The sequence below is a fragment of the Oncorhynchus masou genome, chromosome 10, assembly GCF_036934945.1.
Source record: "Oncorhynchus masou masou isolate Uvic2021 chromosome 10, UVic_Omas_1.1, whole genome shotgun sequence".
NCBI lineage: Eukaryota > Metazoa > Chordata > Actinopteri > Salmoniformes > Salmonidae > Oncorhynchus > Oncorhynchus masou.
Window position 1 is genome coordinate 30,094,505 of NC_088221.1, and position 20,151 is coordinate 30,114,655.

The 20,151-nt window shown below is 33.3% G+C and overlaps 1 protein-coding gene across 2 annotated transcripts in view; it reads left to right on the forward strand.

Moving 5' to 3' along the window:
* The window catches only part of LOC135547490 (LIM and senescent cell antigen-like-containing domain protein 1), a 91,938-nt gene that overhangs the window by 20,630 nt on the left and 51,157 nt on the right, over nt 1-20,151 (forward strand). Inside the window, exon 1 of one of the 2 annotated variants that reach the window (XM_064976551.1) lies at nt 61-169. The exons of the other annotated variant lie outside the window; for it this stretch is intronic. The gene's annotated coding sequence lies outside the window, so the exon portion shown is untranslated. Of the gene's footprint in view, nt 1-60; nt 170-20,151 lie in introns of those variants that run through there. 2 annotated transcript variants of the gene reach the window in all.

Below are 20,151 nucleotides of genomic sequence, written 5' to 3' on the forward strand. Positions count from 1 at the left end.
CTCTCACACACACACACACACACACACACACACACACATATACGCACACAAACCTCTCTCACTGTATTAGCCAATAACATCCTCTGAGTAAGAGGAACAATATCAGGTTATAGCATATTCTCATAATATTCTGTGGGCAGACTCAACACACCTCAGCACTGAGTAAAAGGTAAGTATACCACTTCATTACATTTCATTCATCTTAATTTTGGACTGTTGTTTTTTCCCTGTGTCTGTGTGGGTCATTGTTTAGTTGCTGTAGGCCTATACCTTCAAATGTTTTAGCCAGTCTAGTCCACTGCTACACCAGGACCTGCCTGTGTCTCTGGTTCTCTCTTTTTTGCTCTTCTCTCTGTCTGTGTGTTTGTTTGTCTCTAGTTTGTGATGACTGTTATTTTCTGTTAATGTTACAGGTCCTTGTGACATCACCTTCTGCAGATATTCTGCAGATGTTTGATTGGGTTGCTCTCATGTTGGTGTAGAGATTGACATCGGTCTGATATGGGTGGGGTTAGGGATTGTGATATTGTCTGCAGTAGCACGCATTCACACAAGCATGCACGCACATATACAAACACACACACACACACACAATAAAGTCCCAACGAAGCTTGCACATTTTGTTCCTTGGAAGCTGTGGGAACTAAAGTTTTTGGTTTCCCATTGGTTTTAGGAACGAAACCATACATTTCCTGACCGGTAAAACTGAAACTTTTTTAAACATTCAGAGAACAGAAGTGAACATTTTGCCTGTTCTAGGAACGTTAATCTTTAGGTTGCAGGGAGGTTCGGAGAACTTTTTACTATGGTTCCTTTAAAGTTTTCCTGGCAGGTTATATTAACTTTCTGAAAACGGAAATTATAGTTCATTTTATGGTAATTAAATAACATTCTAAGAACATGTTTCAATAAGAATTTTAATAACAGTGCTAGCTTAGGTTAACTGTTTTGAACTCCAAGCACAGATAGGACCCATGCAAATAAATGAGCTTAGGCATTAATCATGCAAACATATTTATTTTGTGGCATGGTGTCAGTGAGATTCGAACCTATGATCTCCTGTTCTCTATCCATAGAATTAGTCCCTTGTGCCACCAGGATGGAGCTTGCACGTGATGTTATTTTCAACTCATACAAAGCCGTTCATTTTAGTCTATTCAAACAGACCCCATTTCAAAGGAAACAAGCACTCGTTAAGATCAGGTGTGGCCAATTAATAGGCGCAGCCAACACTCCTGAACATACAGTCATGGCCAAAAGTTTTGAGAATGACACAAATATTAATTTGAACAAAGTCTGCTGCCTCAGTTTGTATGATGGCAATTTGCATATACTCCAGAATGTTATGAAGAGTGATCAGATGAATTGCAATTAATTGCAAAGTCCCTCTTTGCCATGCAAATGAACTGAATCCGTAAAAAACATTTCCACTGCATTTCAGCCCTGCCATAAAAGGACCAGCTGACATCATGACAGTGATTCTCTTGTTAACACAGATGTGAGTGTTGACGAGGACAAGGCTGGAGAGCACTCTGTCATGCTGATTGAGTTTGAATAACATACTGGAAGCTTCAAAAGGAGGGTGGTGCTTGGAATCATTGTTCTTCCTCTGTCAACCATGGTTACCTGCAAGGAAACACGTGCCATCATCATTGCTTTGCACAAAAAGGTCTTCACAGGCTGCCATATTGCTGCCAGTAAGATTGCATCTAAATCAACCATTTATCGGATCATCAAGAACTTCAAGGAGAACGGTTCAATTGTTGTGAAGAAGGCTTCAGGGCGCCCAAGAAAGTCCGGCAAGCACCAGGACCGTCTCCTAAAGTTGATTCAGCTGCGGGATCGGGGCACCACCAATACAGAGCTTGCTCAGGAATGGCAGCAGGCAGGTGTGAGTGCATCTGCACGCACAGTGAGGTGAAGACCTTTGGAGGATGGCCTGGTGTCACGAAGGGCAGCAAAGAAACCACTTCTCTCCAGGAAAAACATCAGGGACAGACTGATATTCTACAAAAGGTACAGGGATTGGACTGCTGAGGACTGGGGTAAAGTAATTTTCTCTGATGAATCCCCTTTCCGATTTTGTGGCGCATCCGGAAAAAAGCTTGTCCGGAGATGACAAGGTGAGCGCTACCATCAGACTGTGTCATGCCAACAGTAAAGCATCCTGAGACCATTCATGTGTGGGGTTGCTTCTCAGCCAAGGGAGTGGGCTCACTCACAATTTTTCCCAAGAACACAGCAATGAATAAAGAATGGTACCAACACATCCTCCGAGAGCAACTTCTCCCAACCGTGCAGGAACAGTTTGGTGATGAACAATGTCTTTTCCAGCATGATGGAGCACCTTGCCATAAGGCAAAAGTGATAACTAAGTGGCTCGGGGAACAAAACATCGATATTTTGGCCAGGAAACTCCCCAGACCTTAATCCCATTGAGAACTTGTGATCAATCCTCAAGAGGCGTTTGGACAAACAAAACCCACAAATTCTGACAAACTCCAAGCATTGATTATGCAAGAATGGGCTGCCATCAGTCAGGATGTGGCCCAGAAGTTAATTTACACCATGTCAGGGCGGATTGCAGAGGTCTTGAAAAAGAAGGGTCAACACTGCAAATATTGACTCTTTGCATCAACTTCATGTAATTGTAAATAAAAGCCTTTGACACTTATGAAATGCTTGTAATTATACTTCAGTATTCCATAGTAACATCTGACAAAAATATCTAAAGACACTGAGGCAGCAGACTTTGTGAAAATGAATATTGTGTCATTCTCAAAACTTTTGGCCACAACTGTACTTAACAAGATAGAGGACAGCCAGAGTTTTGTTGATGCTAAGAACAGAATGTATATGTTTTAAAATAACATTCTTTGAATGTTCTTTGAACATTACTAAAGTTTTCTTGTGTTTTTTATGAAACATTTCTGAACGTTCTCTGATCAATTTGACACCATGACTTTAAATAGAACCATGAGGAAACCTGTAGACAATGTTATGCTGATGTACTGTAATTCCCAAAGAAGAACGTTGTTTCTTAACATTCTCTGAAAGATTTGAGAACATTCCCAATGTCAATCCAGTTGGAGAACATTGCTAGAACATTCCTAAAATTGAAATTAAATACAACTTTTAGGAAACACTGTTGGAAAAACACGAGATTAACTAATACAAAAAAGACCTGCTAAAGCTAAAGGACACTGTAATGTTCACAACTACATATACTAAAGCTAAAGAACACTCTGTAATGTTCACAACTACATATACTAAAGCTAAAGAACACTGTAATGTTCACAACTACATATACTAAAGCTAAAGAACACTCTGTAATGTTCACAACTACATATACTAAAGCTAAAGAACACTCTGTAATGTTCACAACTACATATACTAAAGCTAAAGAACACTCTGTAATGTTCACAACTACATATACTAAAGCTAAAGAACACTCTGTAATGTTCACAACTACATATACTAAAGCTAAAGAACACTCTGTAATGTTCACAACTACATATACTAAAGCTAAAGAACACTCTGTAATGTTCACAACTACATATACTAAAGCTAAAGAACACTCTGTAATGTTCACAACTACATATACTAAAGCTAAAGAACACTCTGTAATGTTCACAACTACATATACTAAAGCTAAAGAACACTCTGTAATGTTCACAACTACATATACTAAAGCTAAAGAACACTCTGTAATGTTCACAACTACATATACTAAAGCTAAAGAACACTCTGTAATGTTCACAACTACATATACTAAAGCTAAAGAACACTCTGTAATGTTCACAACTACATATACTAAAGCTAAAGAACACTCTGTAATGTTCACAACTACATATACTAAAGCTAAAGAACACTCTGTAATGTTCACAACTACATATACTAAAGCTAAAGAACACTCTGTAATGTTCACAACTACATATACTAAAGCTAAAGAACACTCTGTAATGTTCACAACTACATAATGTTCACAACTACATATACTAAAGCTAAAGAACACTCTGTAATGTTCACAACTACATATACTAAAGCTAAAGAACACTCTGTAATGTTCACAACTACATATACTAAAGCTAAAGAACACTCTGTAATGTTCACAACTACATATACTAAAGCTAAAGAACACTCTGTAATGTTCACAACTACATATACTAAAGCTAAAGAACACTCTGTAATGTTCACAACTACATATACTAAAGCTAAAGAACACTCTGTAATGTTCACAACTACATATACTAAAGCTAAAGAACACTCTGTAATGTTCACAACTACATATACTAAAGCTAAAGAACACTCTGTAATGTTCACAACTACATATACTAAAGCTAAAGAACACTCTGTAATGTTCACAACTACATATACTAAAGCTAAAGAACACTCTGTAATGTAAAGAACACTCTGTAATGTTCACAACACAACTACATATACTAAAGCTAAAGAACACTCTGAAATGTTCACAACTACATATACTAAACCAAAAGAACACTCTGTAATGTTCACAACTACATATACTAAACCTAAAGAACACTCAGTAATGATCACAACTACATATACTAAAGCTAAAGAACACTCTGTAATGTTCACAACTACATATACTAAAGCTAAAGAACACTCTGTAATGTTCACAACTACATATACTAAAGCTAAAGAACACTCTGTAATGTTCACAACTACATATACTAAAGCTAAAGAACACTCTGTAATGTTCACAACTACATATACTAAAGCTAAAGAACACTCTGTAATGTTCACAACTACATATACTAAAGCTAAAGAACACTCTGTAATGTTCACAACTACATATACTAAAGCTAAAGAACACTCTGTAATGTTTACTAAACTAAAGAACACTGTAATGTTCACAACTACTAAAGCTAAAGAACACTCTGTAATGTTCACAACTACATATACTAAAGCTAAAGAACACTCTGTAATGTTCTAAAGTCTGTAATGTTCACAACTACATATACTAAAGCTAAAGAACACTCTGTAATGTTCACAACTACATATACTAAAGCTAAAGAACACTCTGTAATGTTCACAACTACATATACTAAAGCTAAAGAACACTCTGTAATGTTCACAACTACATATACTAAAGCTAAAGAACACTCTGTAATGTTCACAACTACATATACTAAAGCTAAAGAACACTCTGTAATGTTCACAACTACATATACTAAAGCTAAAGAACACTCTGTAATGTTCACAACTACATATACTAAAGCTAAAGAACACTCTGTAATGTTCACAACTACATATACTAAAGCTAAAGAACACTCTGTAATGTTCACAACTACATATACTAAAGCTAAAGAACACTCTGTAATGTTCACAACTACATATACTAAAGCTAAAGAACACTCTGTAATGTTCACAACTACATATACTAAAGCTAAAGAACACTCTGTAATGTTCACAACTACATATACTAAAGCTAAAGAACACTCTGTAATGTTCACAACTACATATACTAAAGCTAAAGAACACTCTGTAATGTTCACAACTACATATACTAAAGCTAAAGAACACTCTGTAATGTTCACAACTACATATACTAAAGCTAAAGAACACTCTGTAATGTTCACAACTACATATACTAAAGCTAAAGAACACTCTGTAATGTTCACAACTACATATACTAAAGCTAAAGAACACTCTGTAATGTTCACAACTACATATACTAAAGCTAAAGAACACTCTGTAATGTTCACAACTACATATACTAAAGCTAAAGAACACTCTGTAATGTTCACAACTACATATACTAAAGCTAAAGAACACTCTGTAATGTTCACAACTACATATACTAAAGCTAAAGAACACTCTGTAATGTTCACAACTACATATACTAAACTAAAGAACACTCTGTAATGTTCACAACTACATATACTAAAGCTAAAGAACACTCTGTAATGTTCACAACTACATATACTAAAGCTAAAGAACACTCTGTAATGTTCACAACTACATATACTAAAGCTAAAGAACACTCTGTAATGTTCACAACTACATATACTAAAGCTAAAGAACACTCTGTAATGTTCACAACTACATATACTAAAGCTAAAGAACACTCTGTAATGTTCACAACTACATATACTAAAGCTAAAGAACACTCTGTAATGTTCACAACTACATATACTAAAGCTAAAGAACACTCTGTAATGTTCACAACTACATATACTAAAGCTAAAGAACACTCTGTAATGTTCACAACTACATATACTAAAGCTAAAGAACACTCTGTAATGTTCACAACTACATATACTAAAGCTAAAGAACACTCTGTAATGTTCACAACTACATATACTAAAGCTAAAGAACACTCTGTAATGTTCACAACTACATATACTAAAGCTAAAGAACACTCTGTAATGTTCACAACTACATATACTAAAGCTAAAGAACACTCTGTAATGTTCACAACTACATATACTAAAGCTAAAGAACACTCTGTAATGTTCACAACTACATATACTAAAGCTAAACAACTAAATATACTAAAGATGTTCACAACTACATATACTAAAGCTAAAGAACACTGTAATGTTCACAACTACATATACTAAAGCTAAAGAACACTCTGTAATGTTCACAACTAAATATACTAAAGCTTGTAATGTTCACAACTGACATTTACTAAAGCTAAAGAACACTTATTGTGTAAAGAACACTCTGTAATGTTCAACTACATATACTAAAGCTAAAGAACACTCTGTAATGTTCACAACTAAATATACTGTTAATGTTCACAACTACATATACTAAACTAAAGAACATAATGTTCACAACTACATACTAAAGCTAAAGAAATCTGTAATGTTCACAACTCATATACTAAAGCTAAAGAACACTCTTCACAAGCTGGTATGTTTACAACTATACTAAAGCTAAAGAACACTCTGTAATGTTCACAACTACATATACTAAAGCTAAAGAACACTGTAATGTTCACAACTACATATACTAAAGCTAAAGAACACTTGTAATGTTCACAACTACATATACTTACTCTGTAATGTTCACAACTACATATTCTAAAGAACACTCTGTAATGTTCACAACTACATATACTTAAATGTCCATATACTAAAGCTAAAGAACACTGTAATGTTCACAACTACATATACTAAAGCTAAAGAACACTCTGTAATGTTCACAACACATAACTCTTAATACTCAAAGCTAAAGAACACTCTGTAATGTTCACAACTACATATACTAAAGCTTCTGTAATGTTCACAACTACCTCTAGAACATGTAATTTACAACTACATATACTAAAGCTAAGTTCACAACTACATATACTAAAGCTAAAGAACACTCTGTAATGTTCACAACTACTAAAGCAACTGTAATGTTACAATACATATACTAAAGTAAAAAGAATATTTGTAAATTTTCACTGTAATGTTCACAACTACATATACTAAAGCTAAAGAACACTCTGTTAATCATATTAAAGCTAAAGAAATGTAATGTTCACAACTACATATACTAAAGCTAAAGAACACTCTGTAATGTTCACAACTACATATACTAAAGCTAAAGAACATCTGTAATGTTCACAACTACATATACTAAAGCTAAAGAACTCTGTAATGTTTACATATACTAAAGCTAAAGATGTAATGTTACCCAATACTAAAGCTAAAGAACACTCTGTAATGTTCACAACTACATATACTAAATAAAGAACACTCTGTAATGTTCACAACTACATATACTAAAGCTAAAGAACACTCTGTAATGTTCACAACTACATATACTAAAGCTAAAGAACACTGTAATGTTCACTACATATTTGAACACTGTAATGTTCACAACTACATATACAACTAAAGAACACTCTGTAATGTTCACAACTACATATACTAAAGCTAAAGAACACTGTAATGTTCACAACTACATATACTGTAAAGAACACTCTTAATGTTCACAACTACATATACTAAATAAAGAACACTCTAATGTTCACAACTACATATACTAAAGCTAAAGAACACTGTAATGTTCACAACTACATATACTAAAGCTAAAGAACACTCTGTAATGTTCACAACTACATATACTAAAGCTAAAGAACACTCTGTAATGTTCACAACTCATATACTAAAGCTAAAGAACATTCTGTAATGTTCACAACTACATATACTAAAGCTAAAACACTCTGTAAACAACACTAAAGCTCTGTAATGTTCACAACTACATATACTAAAGCTAAAGTTCACAGCTACATATACTCCTTCTCACAACTACATATACTAAAGCTAAAGAACACTCTGTAATGTTCACAACTACATATACTAAAGCTAAAGAACACTCTGTAATGTTCACAACTACATATACTAAAGCTAAAGAACACTCTGTAATGTTCACAACTACATATACTAAAGCTAAAGAACACTCTGTAATGTTACATATACTAAAGCTAAAGAACACTCTGTAATGTTCACAACATATACTAAAGCTAAAGAACACTGTAATGTTCACAACTACATATACTAAAGCTAAAGAACACTCTGTAATGTTCACAACTACATATACTAAAGCTAAAGAACACTCTGTAATGTTCACAACTACATATACTAAAGCTAAAGAACACTCTGTAATGTTCACAACTACATATACTAAAGCTAAAGAACACTCTGTAATGTTCACAACTACATATACTAAAGCTAAAGAACACTCTGTAATGTTCACAACTACATATACTAAAGCTAAAGAACACTCTGTAATGTTCACAACTACATATACTAAAGCTAAAGAACACTCTGTAATGTTCACAACTACATATACTAAAGCTAAAGAACACTCTGTAATGTTCACAACTACATATACTAAAGCTAAAGAACACTCTGTAATGTTCACAACTACATATACTAAAGCTAAAGAACACTCTGTAATGTTCACAACTACATATACTAAAGCTAAAGAACACTCTGTAATGTTCACAACTACATATACTAAAGCTAAAGAACACATATCTGTAATGTTCACAACTACATATACTAAAGCTAAAGAACACTCTGTAATGTTCACAACTACATATACTAAAGCTAAAGAACACTCTGTAATGTTCACAACTACATATACTAAAGCTAAAGAACACTCTGTAATGTTCACAACTACATATACTAAAGCTAAAGAACACTCTGTAATGTTCACAACTACATATACTAAAGCTAAAGAACACTCTGTAATGTTCACAACTACATATACTAAAGCTAAAGAACACTCTGTAATGTTCACAACTACATATACTAAAGCTAAAGAACACTCTGTAATGTTCACAACTACATATACTAAAGCTAAAGAACACTCTGTAATGTTCACAACTACATATACTAAAGCTAAAGAACACTCTGTAATGTTCACAACTACATATACTAAAGCTAAAGAACACTCTGTAATGTTCACAACTACATATACTAAAGCTAAAGAACACTCTGTAATGTTCACAACTACATATACTAAAGCTAAAGAACACTCTGTAATGTTCACAACTACATATACTAAAGCTAAAGAACACTCTGTAATGTTCTAAACAACTACATATACTAAAGCTAAAGAACACTCTGTAATGTTCACAACTACATATACTAAAGCTAAAGAACACTCTGTAATGTTCACAACTACATATACTAAAGCTAAAGAACACTCTGTAATGTTCACAACTACATATACTAAAGCTAAAGAACACTCTGTAATGTTCACAACTACATATACTAAAGCTAAAGAACACTCTGTAATGTTCACAACTACATATACTAAAGCTAAAGAACACTCTGTAATGTTCACAACTACATATACTAAAGCTAAAGAACACTCTGTAATGTTCACAACTACATATACTAAAGCTAAAGAACACTCTGTAATGTTCACAACTACATATACTAAAGCTAAAGAACACTCTGTAATGTTCACAACTACATATACTAACTAAAGCTAAAGAACACTCTGTAATGTTCACAACTACATATACTAAAGCTAAAGAACACTCTGTAATGTTCACAACTACATATACTAAAGCTAAAGAACACTCTGTAATGTTCACAACTACATATACTAAAGCTAAAGAACACTCTGTAATGTTCACAACTACATATACTAAAGCTAAAGAACACTCTGTAATGTTCACAACTACATATACTAAAGCTAAAGAACACTCTGTAATGTTCACAACTACATATACTAAAGCTAAAGAACACTCTGTAATGTTCACAACTACATATACTAAAGCTAAAGAACACTCTGTAATGTTCACAACTACATATACTAAAGCTAAAGAACACTCTGTAATGTTCACAACTACATATACTAAAGCTAAAGAACACTCTGTAATGTTCACAACTACATATACTAAAGCTAAAGAACACTCTGTAATGTTCACAACTACATATACTAAAGCTAAAGAACACTCTGTAATGTTCACAACTACATATACTAAAGCTAAAGAACACTCTGTAATGTTCACAACTACATATACTAAAGCTAAAGAACACTCTGTAATGTTCACAACTACATATACTAAAGCTAAAGAACACTCTGTAATGTTCACAACTACATATACTAAAGCTAAAGAACACTCTGTAATGTTCACAACTACATATACTAAAGCTAAAGAACACTCTGTAATGTTCACAACTACATATACTAAAGCTAAAGAACACTCTGTAATGTTCACAACTACATATACTAAAGCTAAAGAACACTCTGTAATGTTCACAACTACATATACTAAAGCTAAAGAACACTCTGTAATGTTCACAACTACATATACTAAAGCTAAAGAACACTCTGTAATGTTCACAACTACATATACTAAAGCTAAAGAACACTCTGTAATGTTCACAACTACATATACTAAAGCTAAAGAACACTCTGTAATGTTCACAACTACATATACTAAAGCTAAAGAACAAATGTTCACAACTACATAACTAAACTCTGTAATGTTCACAACTACATATACTAAAGCTAAAGAACACTCTGTAATGTTCACAACTACATATACTAAAGCTAAAGAACACTCTGTAATGTTCACAACTACATATACTAAAGCTAAAGAACACTCTGTAATGTTCACAACTACATATACTAAAGCTAAAGAACACTCTGTAATGTTCACAACTACATATACTAAAGCTAAAGAACACTCTGTAATGTTCACAACTACATATACTAAAGCTAAAGAACAAAGTTCACAACTACATATACTAAAACACTCTGTAATGTTCACAACTACATATACTAAAGCTAAAGAACACTCTGTAATGTTCACAACTACATATACTAAAGCTAAAGAACACTCTGTAATGTTCACAACTACATATATACTAAAGAAAATGTTCTAAATATACTAAAGCTCTGTAATGTTCACAACTACATATACTAAAGCTAAAGAACACTCTGTAATGTTCACAACTACATATACTAAAGCTAAAGAACACTCTGTAATGTTCACAACTACATATACTAAAGCTAAAGAACACTCTGTAATGTAATTCACAACTACATATACTAAAGCTAAAGAACACTCTGTAATGTAATGTTCACAACTACATATACTAAAGCTAAAGAACACTCTGTAATGTTCACAACTACATATACTAAAGCTAAAGAACACTCTGTAATGTTCACAACTACATATACTAAAGCTAAAGAACACTCTGTAATGTTCACAACTACATATACTAAAGCTAAAGAACACTCTGTAATGTTCACAACTACATATACTAAAGCTAAAGAACACTCTGTAATGTTAAAGAACACTCTGTAAACTACATATACTAAAGCTAAAGAACACTCTGTAATGTTCACAACTACATATACTAAAGCTAAAGAACACTCTGTAATGTTCACAACTACATATACTAAAGCTAAAGAACACTCTGTAATGTTCACAACTACATATAAACTAAAGAACACTCTAAAGAACACATATACTAAAGTAATGTTCACAACTACATATACTAAAGCTAAAGAACACTCTGTAATGTTCACAACTACATATACTAAAGCTAAAGAACACTCTGTAATGTTCACAACTACATATACTAAAGCTAAAGAACACTCTGTAATGTTCACAACTACATATACTAAAGCTAAAGAACACTCTGTATGTTCACAACTACATATACTAAAGCTAAAGAACACTCTGTAATGTTCACAACTACATATACTAAAGCTAAAGAACACTCTGTAATGTTCACAACTACATATACTAAAGCTAAAGAACACTCTGTAATGTTCACAACTACATATACTAAAGCTAAAGAACACTCTGTAATGTTCACAACTACATATACTAAAGCTAAAGAACACTCTGTAATGTTCACAACTACATATACTAAAGCTAAAGAACACTCTGTAATGTTCACAACTACATATACTAAAGCTAAAGAACACTCTGTAATGTTCACAACTACATATACTAAAGCTAAAGAACACTCTGTAATGTTCACAACTACATATACTAAAGCTAAAGAACACTCTGTAATGTTCACAACTACATATACTAAAGCTAAAGAACACTCTGTAATGTTCACAACTACATATACTAAAGCTAAAGAACACTCTGTAATGTTCACAACTACATATACTAAAGCTAAAGAACACTCTGTAATGTTCACAACTACATATACTAAAGCTAAAGAACACTCTGTAATGTTCACAACTACATATACTAAAGCTAAAGAACACTCTGTAATGTTCACAACTACATATACTAAAGCTAAAGAACACTCTGTAATGTTCACAACTACATATACTAAAGCTAAAGAACACTCTGTAATGTTCACAACTACATATACTAAAGCTAAAGAACACTCTGTAATGTTCACAACTACATATACTAAAGCTAAAGAACACTCTGTAATGTTCACAACTACATATACTAAAGCTAAAGAACACTCTGTAATGTTCACAACTACATATACTAAAGCTAAATGTTCACAAACACTCTGTAATGTTCACAACTACATATACTAAAGCTAAAGAACACTCTGTAATGTTCACAACTACATATACTAAAGCTAAAGAACACTCTGTAATGTTCACAACTACATATACTAAAGCTAAAGAACACTCTGTAATGTTCACAACTACATATACTAAAGCTAAAGAACACTCTGTAATGTTCACAACTACATATACTAAAGCTAAAGAACACTCTGTAATGTTCACAACTACATATACTAAAGCTAAAGAACACTGTAATGTTCACAACTACATATACTAAAGCTAAAGAACACTCTGTAATGTTCACAACTACATATACTAAAGCTAAAGAACACTCTGTAATGTTCACAACTACATATACTAAAGCTAAAGAACACTCTGTAATGTTCACAACTACATATACTAAAGCTAAAGAACACTCTGTAATGTTCACAACTACATATACTAAAGCTAAAGAACACTCTGTAATGTTCACAACTACATATACTAAAGCTAAAGAACACTCTGTAATGTTCACAACTACATATACTAAAGCTAAAGAACACTCTGTAATGTTCACAACTACATATACTAAAGCTAAAGAACACTCTGTAATGTTCACAACTACATATACTAAAGCTAAAGAACACTCTGTAATGTTCACAACTACATATACTAAACTAAAGAACACTCTAAAGAACACATATACTAAAGCTAAAGAAATGTAATTCACAACTACATATACTAAAGCTAAAGAACACTCTGTAATGTTCACAACTACATATACTAAAGCTAAAGAACACTCTGTAATGTTCACAACTACATATACTAAAGCTAAAGAACACTCTGTAATGTTCACAACTACATATACTAAAGCTAAAGAACACTCTGTAATGTTCACAACTACATATACTAAAGCTAAAGAACACTCTGTAATGTTCACAACTACATATACTAAAGCTAAAGAACACTCTGTAATGTTCACAACTACATATACTAAAGCTAAAGAACACTCTGTAATGTTCACAACTACATATATAAAGCTAAAGAACAAATGTTCACAACTACATATACTAAAGCTAAAGAACACTCTGTAATGTTCACAACTACATATACTAAAGCTAAAGAACACTCTGTAATGTTCACAACTACATATACTAAAGCTAAAGAACACTCTGTAATGTTCACAACTACATATACTAAAGCTAAAGAACACTCTGTAATGTTCACAACTACATATACTAAAGCTAAAGAACACTCTGTAATGTTCACAACTACATATACTAAAGCTAAAGAACACTCTGTAACTCACAACTACATATACTAAAGCTAAAGAACACTCTGTAATGTTCACAACTACATATACTAAAGCTAAAGAACACTCTGTAATGTTCACAACTACATATACTAAAGCTAAAGAACACTCTGTAATGTTCACAACTACATATACTAAAGCTAAAGAACACTCTGTAATGTTCACAACTACATATACTAAAGCTAAAGAACACTCTGTAATGTTCACAACTACATATACTAAAGCTAAAGAACACTGTAATGTTCACAACTACATATACTAAAGCTAAAGAACACTAATGTTAATACATATAAACTAAAGAACTAAAGCTAAAGAACACTCTGTAATGTTCACAACTACATATACTAAAGCTAAAGAACACTCTGTAATGTTCACAACTACATATACTAAAGCTAAAGAACACTCTGTAATGTTCACAACTACATATACTAAAGCTAAAGAACAAATGTTCACAACACATATACTAAAGTAATGTTCACAACTACATATACTAAAGCTAAAGAACACTCTGTAATGTTCACAACTACATATACTAAAGCTAAAGAACACTCTGTAATGTTCACAACTACATATACTAAAGCTAAAGAACACTCTGTAATGTTCACAACTACATATACTAAAGCTAAAGAACACTCTGTAATGTTCACAACTACATATACTAAAGCTAAAGAACACTCTGTAATGTTCACAACTACATATACTAAAGCTAAAGAACACTGTAATGTTCACAACTACATATACTAAAGCTAAAGAACACTCTGTAATGTTCACAACTACATATACTAAAGCTAAAGAACACTCTGTAATGTTCACAACTACATATACTAAAGCTAAAGAACACTCTGTAATGTTCACAACTACATATACTAAAGCTAAAGAACACTCTGTAATGTTCACAACTACATATACTAAAGCTAAAGAACACTCTGTAATGTTCACAACTACATATACTAAAGCTAAAGAACACTCTGTAATGTTCACAACTACATATACTAAAGCTAAAGAACACTCTGTAATGTTCACAACTACATATACTAAAGCTAAAGAACACTCTGTAATGTTCACAACTACATATACTAAAGCTAAAGAACACTCTGTAATGTTCACAACTACATATACTAAAGCTAAAGAACACTCTGTAATGTTCACAACTACATATACTAAAGCTAAAGAACACTCTGTAATGTTCACAACTACATATACTAAAGCTAAAGAACACTCTGTAATGTTCACAACTACATATACTAAAGCTAAAGAACACTCTGTAATGTTCACAACTACATATACTAAAGCTAAAGAACACTCTGTAATGTTCACAACTACATATACTAAAGCTAAAGAACACTCTGTAATGTTCACAACTACATATACTAAAGCTAAAGAACACTCTGTAATGTTCACAACTACATATACTAAAGCTAAAGAACACTCTGTAATGTTCACAACTACATATACTAAAGCTAAAGAACACTCTGTAATGTTCACAACTACATATACTAAAGCTAAAGAACACTCTGTAATGTTCACAACTACATATACTAAAGCTAAAGAACACTCTGTAATGTTCACAACTACATATACTAAAGCTAAAGAACACTCTGTAATGTTCACAACTACATATACTAAAGCTAAAGAACACTCTGTAATGTTCACAACTACATATACTAAAGCTAAAGAACACTCTGTAATGTTCACAACTAAATACTAAAGCACTCTGTAATGTTCACAACTACATATACTAAAGCTAAAGAACACTCTGTAATGTTCACAACTACATATACTAAAGCTAAAGAACACTCTGTAATGTTCACAACTACATATATACTAAAGCTAAAGAACTAAAGCTCTGTAATGTTCACAACTACATATACTAAAGCTAAAGAACACTCTGTAATGTTCACAACTACATATACTAAAGCTAAAGAACACTCTGTAATGTTCACAACTACATATACTAAAGCTAAAGAACACTCTGTAATGTTCACAACTACATATACTAAAGCTAAAGAACACTCTGTAATGTTCACAACTACATATACTAAAGCTAAAGAACACTCTGTAATGTTCACAACTACATATACTAAAGCTAAAGAACACTCTGTAATGTTCACAACTACATATACTAAAGCTAAAGAACAAGTAATGTTCACAACTACATATATGAACACTCTTAACAACTACATATACTAAAGCTAAATGAACACTCTGTAATGTTCACAACTACATATACTAAAGCTAAAGAACACTCTGTAATGTTCACAACTACATATACTAAAGCTAAAGAACACTCTGTAATGTTCACAACTACATATACTAAAGCTAAAGAACACTCTGTAATGTTCACAACTACATATACTAAAGCTAAAGAACACTGTAATGTTCACAACTACATATACTAAAGCTAAAGAACACTCTGTAATGTTCACTACATATACTAAAGCTAAAGAACACTCTGTAATGTTCACAACTACATATACTAAAGCTAAAGAACACTCTGTAATGTTCACAACTACATATACTAAAGCTAAAGAACACTCTGTAATGTTCACAACTACATATACTAAAGCTAAAGAACACTCTGTAATGTTCACAACTACTGTAATATACTAAAGCTAAAGAACACTCTGTAATGTTCACAACTACATATACTAAAGCTAAAGAACACTCTGTAATGTTCACAACTACATATACTAAAGCTAAAGAACACTCTGTAATGTTCACAACTACATATACTAAAGCTAAAGAACACTCTGTAATGTTCACAACTACATATACTAAAGCTAAAGAACACTCTGTAATGTTCACAACTACATATACTAAAGCTAAAGAACACTCTGTAATGTTCACAACTACATATACTAAAGCTAAAGAACACTCTGTAATGTTCACAACTACATATACTAAAGCTAAAGAACACTCTGTAATGTTCACAACTACATATACTAAAGCTAAAGAACACTCTGTAATGTTCACAACTACATATACTAAAGCTAAAGAACACTCTGTAATGTTCACAACTACATATACTAAAGCTAAAGAACACTCTGTAATGTTCACAACTACATATACTAAAGCTAAAGAACACTCTGTAATGTTCACAACTACATATACTAAAGCTAAAGAACACTCTGTAATGTTCACAACTACATATACTAAAGCTAAAGAACACTCTGTAATGTTCACAACTACATATACTAAAGCTAAAGAACACTCTGTAATGTTCACAACTACATATACTAAAGCTAAAGAACACTCTGTAATGTTCACAACTACATATACTAAAGCTAAAGAACACTCTGTAATGTTCACAACTACATATACTAAAGCTAAAGAACACTCTGTAATGTTCACAACTACATATACTAAAGCTAAAGAACACTCTGTAATGTTCACAACTACATATACTAAAGCTAAAGAACACTCTGTAATGTTCACAACTACATATACTAAAGCTAAAGAACACTCTGTAATGTTCACAACTACATATACTAAAGCTAAAGAACACTCTGTAATGTTCACAACTACATATACTAAAGCTAAAGAACACTCTGTAATGTTCACAACTACATATACTAAAGCTAAAGAACACTCTGTAATGTTCACAACTACATATACTAAAGCTAAAGAACACTCCGTAATGTTTACAACTACAAATACTAAAGCTAAAGAACACTCTGTAATGTTCACAACTACATATACTAAAGCTAAAGAACACTCTGTAATGTTCACAACTACATATACTAAAGCTAAAGAACACTCCGTAATGTTCACAACTACATATACTTTGAACTCGGGAGATGTGGTCAAGAAACACTGGCATATTTTATCATCGGACCCAACTTGGCCGGCTGAATTTAAAAATCCACCACTTATTGTGTATAGGAGAGGTCGCAATTTACGCGATAAATTGGTTCATGCCAACTGCCAGCCACAAAAGAAAATCAGCCAGGCTCTTTTACGCCCTCTACCAAATGGTAGCTATATATGCAGAGGATGCGCACAGTGCAACAATATGATAGGGTGTGAATATTTCTGCCACCCACACAGGAAAATGGTTCCAAATAAATGACATTATTACGTGTTCTACCGCCCATGTTATTTACATTATTAAATGTCCATGTGGGCTCTGCTATGACGGTCAAACCTCTTCTCTCAAACAGAGAATTAGTGAACATCAAAGTTCAATCATCTACCTCTAGATTTTGTGGCGTAGAGAAAGCTAAGATATCAGACAGGGGAGGTGATATCAATAATACTCTGAGTAAAAGAGAATATTTGGGGATTTTCGCCCTCTGGAGATTATTTCCTAAAGGTCTTAATCGTAATGATGAAATATGTTATGTTGTGAATTTGAACATGAATTATGTCCCTTTTTAAGATAACTCTGATGTTTTTTGTACGATGTACCCAATGATTAGTGAAAACTTGATAAGTCCTCATATGTCTTATTTACACACTTAATTAGAATATTTATGAAATGCATGGTAGCACTTTTTTGTTTTTCCTTTGCCTCCAACCCCCTTCGATGTGTGGAACGGATGTGGGTGGGGCCAGGTCTACATAAGGGTGCTAATTTTATGAAATTCACAAAAGCTCCGACGAAGGCTGTGAGGCCGATACATAAGCATATTAAAGATCAGTGGAACAAACTCCCTCACGACGCCAGGACAGCGGAGTCAATCACCACCTTCCGGAGACACCTGAAACCCCACCTCTTTAAGGAATACCTAGGATAGGATAAAGTAATCCTTCTCACCCCCCCCCCTTAAATGATTTAGATGCACTATTGTAAAGTGGCTGTTCCACTGGATGTCATAAGGTGAATTCACCAATTTGTAAGTCGCTCTGGATAAGAGCGTCTGCCAAATGACTTAAATGTAAATGTAAATGCAGTGATACTATCAAGAGCAGTGTGCGTTTTCCTTTCTCCTTCATCTTGTTCAACTGTTCCCATGCACCTGCAAAAATGATTGCTCAGATGTGCGAGTGACTTTTGAATTTAGGAAACATTCTGTTAAAGTAATGAAATACCAAGAAAATAATATTATTTTGTAAATTTTTTAAAATGTGCTGAGAATGTTCCAAAGCCAAGCCACTATCCTGCACCATTCCCAGAACGTTGTGGGAAGGTTGTATGCAAAATAACCATAGGACAACCCCGCTCTGAGTAACATGTGGTTAACTGGGAAACTGGAAAACAGGAAGAGGAAAGGGTGTTCATGTGGGATCAGAGCGGCCATCACTCTGTCACCACTTCATGGTGACAATGTAAACTCTGAACTCTTCTGGCGCTTTCTCTGACCCTGTATGTGTGTGTCTGTGTGTGTCTCTGTGTGTGTGTGTGTTTCCTGTGTGAGTTCAGTGTAAAGAAAACATGTGCTATAAGGGTGTGAAGTACATAGTGAGCAGAGTACATATACACCCTACACACGCTGAGTACATACATACACACCCTACACACGCTGAGTACGTACATACACACCCTACACACGCTGAGTACATACATACATACACACACTACACACGCTGAGTACATACATACACACCCTACACACGCTGAGTACATACATACACACCCTACACACGCTGAGTACATACATACACACCCTACACACGCTGAGTACATACATACACACACTACACACGCTGATTACATACATACACACCCTACACACACTGAGTAAACACACACACACTACACACGCTGAGTACATACATACATACACACACACTACACACGCTGAGTACATACATACACACCCTACACACACTGAGTACACACACTACACACACTGAGTACATTCATAAACACACAACACACACTGAGTAGACACATACTCTACACACACTGAGTACACACACTACACACACTGAGT